The 8,093-nt window shown below is 46.4% G+C and overlaps 1 pseudogene across 3 annotated transcripts; it reads right to left on the reverse strand.

Moving 5' to 3' along the window:
• Window positions 1–1,943: 1,943 nt before the first annotated feature.
• On the reverse strand, window positions 1,944–7,548 carry LOC308458872 (myogenesis-regulating glycosidase pseudogene; annotated as a pseudogene). 3 transcript variants are annotated; one of them, XR_013991482.1, is made up of 2 exons: window positions 4,424–7,548; window positions 1,944–4,269 (listed from the first exon to the last, which is right to left on the reverse strand). The product of XR_013991482.1 is annotated as a myogenesis-regulating glycosidase pseudogene (transcript). The 3 variants fall into 3 exon arrangements; XR_013991483.1 differs by having other exon boundaries at window positions 1,944–4,335; XR_013991484.1 differs by having other exon boundaries at window positions 1,944–3,815; window positions 4,198–7,548.
• Between the last annotated feature and the right edge of the window lie 545 nt (window positions 7,549–8,093).

Below are 8,093 nucleotides of genomic sequence, written 5' to 3' on the forward strand. Positions count from 1 at the left end.
CAGCTATTGCTATTTGCTATGCTCCTCACAGAGCTACAATTCCCAAGCAGTCCTTCCTCCTCAGGAATTCTGGGAACTGTAGCTCTCTGAGGAGAATGGGAGTCTCCTAGCAAATCTCAGGCCTCTGAATAAACTACACCTCCCAGGATCCTTTAGAGGTGGTCATGCACTTTAAATCTGTATTGAATATGCTCTAAATGGATAGCGTGCATCTGAAGGCCCCAAGCTGTGAAGGTAGCTTTAAGAATTGCCTATATATCTTCATTATGGTCTGAAGCTCAACATCAAAAAAACTAAGATCATGGTCACTGGGCCCATCACCTCCTGGCAAATAGAAGAGGAAGAAATGGAGGCAGTGAGAGATTTTACTTTCTTGGGCTCCATGATCACTGCAGATGGTGACAGCAGTCACGAAATTAAAAGACGCCTGCTTCTTGGGAGAAGGGCAATGACAAACCTAGACAGCATCTTAAAAAGCAGAGACATCACCTTGCCAGCAAAGGTCTGTATAGTTAAAACCATGGTTTTCCCAGTAGTGATGTATGGAAGTGAGAGCTGGACCATAAAGAAGGCTGATCGCCGAAGAATTGATGCTTTTGAATTATGGTGCTGGAGGAGACTCTGGAGAGTCCCATGGACTGCAAGAAGATTAAACCTATCCATTCTTAAGGAAATCAGCCCCGAGTGCTCACTGGAAGGACAGATCGTGAAGCTGAGGCTCCAAGACTCTGGCCACCTCATGAGAAAAGAAGACTCCCTGGAAAAGACCCTGATGTTGGGAAAGATGGAGGGCACAAGGAGAAGGGGACGACAGAGGACGAGATGGTGGGACAGTGTTCTCCAAGCTACCAGCATGAGTTTGACCAAACTGTGGGAGGCAGTGGAAGACAGGAGTGCCTGGCGTGCTCTGGTCCAGGGGGTCACAAAGAGTCGGACACGACTAAACGACTAAACAACAACAACATATATCTGCATCTATCCCGAATGCAAAGCTCCCCCTTCATGTCAGTGGGGCTTACGCAATAAGCTGGCAACAAGGAGACTGGGCCTTTAGTTGACATTTACGTCAATCATCTTGCTGCCGCTTGCAGTCTGGGAATGGAGCAGACAAACTTCCAGATGGGGGAGCCAGGATGGCTGGCGTTGTGCGAAAGTCTTGTTGTGCTTCCAATCTGCTCTTCAAACTAGAAATAGACTTCGCTGTTCTTTCCGCACACACACCCCACACTTCTCACCCTCTGAGACGAAGAATGAAGCTCCTCAGAGCCAATGGGAAGATGGCAGAAAGAACACTCTGTCTTCAGTTATTTAAGAAAACAACCCACCACTTTTTAAAATGATGTGTTTGCATCGAGTTCTTACTCTCTATCTCTAGTACAGAGAAAAAGGGAGAATTTTCCTCATGATGAGATCGAGCAAGTCGAGTTTCCCACCTATCTGGAAGTTCCATCCCCAACACTTCCATCGGGCACGACTAAACGCCTAAACAACAACAACAGCAACCAGACTTAAAACCATGGAGAGACCTGGTCTGAATAGAGACATTGGATTCTTATCTCATTATACATGATAAAGCTATTTGTGGCCATCTCACCCCTTGCTTTTTCCTGTAAGACCAATTGCAGTGGTTAACAGTCGTCAACAGGTTTACCACACCTATCAGCCAATCACCCATTCCCATCACCCTTCTGAGTAATCCCCCTCCCCACCCTCTCACTATATATAAGGGTGTGGTGGCTTCTGTTTCAGTGTATCTGAAGAAGTGTGCATGCACACGAAAGCTCATACCAAGAACAAACTTAGTTGGTCTCTAACGTGCTACAGGACAATTTTTTAATTTTTTTTAATATATATTCCATCCTGGCTGGTAGCCCTCTCCTCCATGAATTGGTCAAACTTGTAACATGAATTTGTTGTAGCTAAAACTATGCAATGAAATCCACTCCGCCGTAAGTTATTTACTTTATTATTGTATCTTGATACATTCCCTGATAACAGAAACATAGGCAGCTACTGCACAGCAGGCCAGACTGGTTTGGTTTGGTTGTTACACACAGGAAAACAAGAAACCTCTTTTTCTGGCCCTGCCCTCTGTACTGTTTGCAATAGCATTACCTTCAAGACATGTCTGTCAGCATGCCACTCATGCAACGACTTTGTATTTGTGTTGGCCTTTTTCCCTTTCTTTCTAGTAGATACACCTCTATTTGTCCCACCCTTGGACCATTAAATACAGACCCTGATATTGTGATAGGAATGTTGAGGTCTTAGATACATGTTAAATGTTCATAAGTGTACCAACCAAGCACGTACATAGATCAGCACAGGAAGACCGACCTGAAACCATTTTGATTCCCAAAATGAGCAAATGTTTTCTCTGCAAGGTCAAAGGAAAATGGAAAAGCCTCCCCACTGTCTTTTCCTTCACAAATCCTGTCTTAAGGGCACATTTAAAATATGAATAGGGTGTGAGGCTGTGACCTGGCTCAGGAATTAAGTATTTATCATTACAAAAGACTGGCCAGGCTTCCCAGACAATCCAATCAAGTGACCATTAAACAGGTAACCTGGCAGACAGGAGGTAAACAACGCACTCAGATTTCTGCTGTAGACCTCCCTTTCTGTGATGTAGGTATGGCCTCTCTCCTGCGTGTGGTGAGTGAGGACCCTGTTGCAACAGATCAATAAACATCAGGCTTACTAGCTGCTTTGCTTCTCAACATTCTCTGGTTGGCCTCTGTTGTTTTCTCCTACCAATAGGGAACCTACATAAGGACTCTATATGGACTCTTGGATGCCCCATTAGGGGGAAAGGGCAGGGTTTTTTTGTTTATAACAACACAGACTGTAGCTTTTGGAAAACATCAGTCTTGCTCAGTTTAAAGGAGAAAGCTTCTAGAACTCATTGAGAACATTTTGCAATTAACTAGGCAGGGTTTCCGGTGTCTCAGCAGCCAAAGGACACTTAAGGCAAGGATGGAGAACGTGCAAAGTCCTTGTCGAACTCAAATCCATCAGCCCCTGCCAGCATGCCCAATGGTCAGGGGGTGGTGACAGGAGTCATAATCCAACAATACTTAGAGGGCTGCAGGTTCACCATACACTACTAAAGCCTTATTTATTCTTGCCAAGCGGCAGGTAATGCAAAGCCCCATCTCTTCCTGCCTCTTGTGCCTACTATCCAGCCCAAGACTTAACCACAACCATTGCTCGGCTCCACCTCAGCCCTTGCTAGATTCTTCTGAATTCTGAAAATCACTCTTTCTCTTGTCCTGAAAGACCTACATTGGCTCCCAGGACGTTTCCGAGCACAATTCAAAGTGTTGGTGCTGACCTTTAAAGCCCTAAACGGCCTCTGTCCAGTATATCTGAAGGAGCGTCGCCACCTCCATCATACTACCCGGACGCTGAGGTCCAGCGCCGAGGGCCTTCTGGTGGTTCCCTCCCTGTGAGAAGCAAGGTTACAGGGAACCAGGCAGAGGGCCTTCTTGGTAGTGGCACCCACCCTGTGGAAACCCTCCCAGCAGATGTCAAGGAAATAAATAACTATCTGACTTTTAGAAGACATCTGAAGGCAGCCCTGTTTAGGGAAGTTTTTAATGTTCGAAGTTTTATTCTGTTTTTAATCTGTTGGGAGCCGCCCAGAGTGGCTGGGGAAACCCAGCCAGATGGGTGGGGTATAAATAATGAATTATCATCATCATCATCGTCGTCGTCATCATCGTCCACCAGGCTTGGTGGGGGGCGTGGAGGAAAGGCAGTTCAACTGGAGGAAAGGCAGTTCAGGTTTTCCCTGGATTGACATTTGTTCTGATCTATTGCTAAAGAGTAGGAAAGGGGAAAGCCTCATGGCACAAGCAGAACAGAACGAGCCCTCAGTTCCATCTAGTGGTGCTAATTATTGTGCAAAAGTGCATGCTTAATTTATTCTGAAAGACAAAAATTCCACGATGCATAATTTGGATAATTTTTGGCGTAGGAAACCCCCGCTTTTGCAGCTCACAACAGAAATTGCTTTGACTAGCGAGAAGCGTCCAGCTCACAGAACATTCTCTGCAATGCCCGTATCTATTTTCCGTGATGCTGTCACTGCATGGTTCTCTGTGGAGAATCATTCTAAAGGACCCCTGTTGCAGTGTGTGCGCGCACATCTGTTGGAATTGGACCGTGATATCGAAAGCATCCCTCCATACTCACAAAACATCAATGAGTTAACCTAGTCCTGACTTTCGCCTTCTGCAACATGGGAGATAACGGCCCTTCCCCATCCTGGAAGGGTGAGATAAAAAGATTGCGAGCTGCACAGATTCAGCAGAACTAAAAGCCAGATGAGGTCTGTAACGAGAATACATTAGCATTAAAAAAAAAACCTCTGTGAAGAAAGAGCTTTTCTTTTAAGATAAACTGATTAAGTCAAAGTCACCTTGAGGGCTAGAGACAAGGTTGCTCCAAGGCCTTTCCCTGGCCCCAAGGCAGCTTACGAATTCAAAACAAAATAAGGCGCTTCGTCCAAAGGGACAGAGTAGTCCTTAAGAAGAAGGGGTGTTTTTTCAAAGAGCTCCCCTTTGTAGCTGCGCCATTTGCCAGCTGGGATGTAAATGTCTCTCTCTTGCTTGCCCATCTCCAAGACGGGAGCCACCATCAGGGTGTCCCCAATCAGAAACTGGGAATCGATCTTGTGTGCAGCCTCGTCGTGGGGAGAAATCCACCAGATGGGCCGGATGATGGGGTCCCCAGTGTCGGTGATCTCCCCGGCCAGCTCCAGCAAGAGGGGGGCAACCAAAGACTCGTGGAGCCTGGTGAACTTCAGGGCGATGTCTATGACCTCTCTGTCGTAAAGCCACGGTGGGATGGAGAACTGCATGGAAGGCATGAAGGCCGACAGCTCCAGCCATCGGATGTAGAGCTCCCGATCTGGGATGTCGACAGCACCTTCCGTTTTGTTAGGGAGAAAATTCCCGCCAATCATATCAGGCAGTACAAAAGGGTATCCCAGGAGGCCAATGGTCAGCACCGTTGGTATCAAGGACTTCAGCCCAAGTTCATACCCACAAATTGAGTCCCGGTCAATGATACGAACAAAACAAGAGATGTGCTGGGATCGGTAGCCGACTCGGACTTCTGCAAGCTCGTGAAATGGAATGGCCATTTCCGCATAATGCCGGGACCAAATGCTGGGATCTGCCAAGGTGTGGAAAGTATGGAATTGTTTGGGAAGGTAGCACGTCTCACCGGCATCAAACTTGAAGGACGAGACACCGTACTTAGTGCGGAGTTGCCTCAGGTGTCTCTGGAACCATTTTCTAGCCGAAGGGTTGGTGAAATCCAATATGGCGCCCACACCGTTCCACCACACAACCATGGCAGGGAGTGTCCCTTGTGGTTCCATGACAAAAAGCTTCTTCTCTATTCCCACCTCAAAGTTTGGGGAACTTTCATGTACAAAAGGGTGTATCCAGATGGTGACGTTGAAGCCATCTTTCTTAAGCTTTTCGAACATATCTGTCGCCTGAGGGAACTTCGAAGGGTCAAAGTCAAAATCACCATAATTCTGTGTGTACATGTCATCAATTTCAATGTGGCTGTATTTGAAACCGTGCTTTTTAATCATCTGTGCAAATCCCAGAACTTTCTCCTGGTTAATTTCCTTCTTGTACATGGCCCACGTTGACCAGATTGGAAACTGGAACATCCTTTCTGAAGGCATCTTCAAAGGTTTCTTGAAATGGACCTGGGCCATGTACCGGTGGACAGAGGTAATGTCTGAACCTATGCAGACATGGTAACTCAACTGTGGGAAGGGCTCGTTCAACGGCTCATATGGAGAATCTTTATACCTGGCTTGGAATATGAGGGACCTTTCTGAAGCGTTGAACCCAAGGTGGAAGGGCACAGAGTCACTTATCTTGACGGCAGCTGCTTTGGAGGACAACCAATACCTCTCCAAGATGCCCCCAAAGCTGTTCCTGAAAGAATAGACATCACTAGTCACAAATGGTGCAGGTTCTTGGCTTCCAGGTAGACTGATTGGCCATTGCTGTCTGCTCATCTCGTAGCCTCCATACCAGTGGGCGTCCCCCCAGAACATTTTGTGTTCCACTGCAGAGTCTGCCTCAAACTCTTCCCAGCGGATGATGTAGCATGTCACCGCCTCGTTGGGTTTGACAGTCTGGATGAGGAAGCTGAACATCCCCCTTTCTGTACCAGTACAGCTTAAAACTCCCCCTTCCTTAGAACAAGATTCCAGGTCAAGGACACCTGATTGGAAGGCCATCCTGAAGACCACTTCTCCATCCCGGTTTCCAATGGTGAAGCCTCCCTGCCACAGGTCCGCCTGGTTCATCTTTACCCTCTCTGCCTTCATAGGAGGAACCGTGTAGCAATGCCAGCACACGGCCACAGCTATGATGAGTCCTGTTGTCAGTAGCGCAGCTCTTCCAAGATAACTCTGCCGGGATGTCTGAGACTCCAGAGAGGAATGGAGAATTGGTTTTGTCCCGGAGCCATTTTCCCTCTGACGCTTCTCTCCTTTTCCTTGGCGACGGGACAACTGAGCTTCCATAATATCAGAGATCTAATAGCTGTGGCCAGTGGTTGCTTGGCCCTCGTGGTGGCGAGTGTTTTTCTCAGCTTTATAAAGACTGTGTTTAAAAACAGCTCTGCCCTCTCTCTCACTCGCTGTATCCAGGAACGCAGATCACTACCCTTCAGAATGCAGCGACAAAACACATCTCAGCCAGGCTAATAAATGAGCCTAATAAATTAATCCTGGTTACCGGGAGCAAGACTTCTCTGCCGCTGCAACCTCTGCTGGAGCCAGCATCCTGCTGCTTTCCTCGACTGGATGAGGCGATCAGCTGACCGAGGAAGGTTATTACGCAAGTGAGAGATGGCACAACTCCCTGCAAAGCCTCAGCCAGGTTTTTTTTTTCCTGGATGGGGAGAGGGAGCAAAGAAATTGCTTCGGAATGAGAGGCCCCAGGAGTAGGAAACCAGGCGATACAAAGACCTACAGCTGTGTGCAAAGGCCCCAGGAGCAGGCTGCCGTCCTCTCTGAAGGCTGGGGAGTCCTCTGGCGGTTGCATCTCATATCTTGATAGCTGCCCTTGAGATGTCTTAGCGTCGCCGCTCCCTGCCCTGGCAATAATTTTCTCTGCGGCAGTTCAGCTTCATGAATGACTCTGAAGATTTGGAGTGATCGCCCTTTCTTTTCTCTTGGATTGGGTTTCTTGTGTGACCTTTGATGGCTCTCTAGTTATATTACTAGATGTATGCCTTAACACACTGAAAAGTTATATTTGTGATAAATGGAGATACGTCCGAGGAGCTAACAGAGAGAAGAGGAAGGAGCTGGTATGAGAGCCAGGCCAGAGTGGATTTTCTCAGGGTGGGAGACTGAGGAAGAGGAAGGTCTCCCAGGTGGGAGGTGGGAAGATTAAACTTTTAAAATGAATTGATTTTAGAATGCTGTGTCACTTTTATTGTTGTTAGCCGCTCTGAGCCCGGCTTCGGCTGGGGAGGGCGGGATATAAATAATTTGTTGTTGTTGTTGTTGTTGTTGTTGTTGTTGTTATTCTGTATGTGTGAAGATTAAGAGAAAATGCTGACTGAGTGCGGCATAGATATATTTATAATTTTGTGTTTTATGAGGATCATATGAGGATTGTTATATGGAAAGCCCAGCCAGATGGGTGGGGTAGTAACAACAACAACAACAACAACAACAACAACAACAACAACAATAAATGTATTTTCAGATTTTTTATATTTTTTTCTTTTCTGATTTTTTAAAAAAATTCTCCATATTTTAGTTTCAATTTTATATTAGGTTGAAAACCTTTAATAAAATTGATTAAAAGATCCTTGGAGGTTTTTAATCAGAGGTTGGATGGCCATCTGTCATGGATGCTTTAGTTGAGATTCCTGCATTGCAGGGGGTGGACTAGATGACCCTTGGATGCCCTTGCAACTAATCTAGTCTATTATTCTATGATAAAAATGCTCTGTTGCCCTAGCACATCAAATCCACTTTTTTATTTATTAAAAAACAGACTTTTGAGGCCGCTAGGTTGAGCATTCACCCTAAGGAGCCT

The sequence above is a fragment of the Podarcis pityusensis genome (genome assembly GCF_964106645.2).
Source record: "Podarcis pityusensis genome assembly, chromosome: 11".
In the NCBI taxonomy this organism is placed as follows: Eukaryota; Metazoa; Chordata; class Lepidosauria; order Squamata; family Lacertidae; genus Podarcis; species Podarcis pityusensis.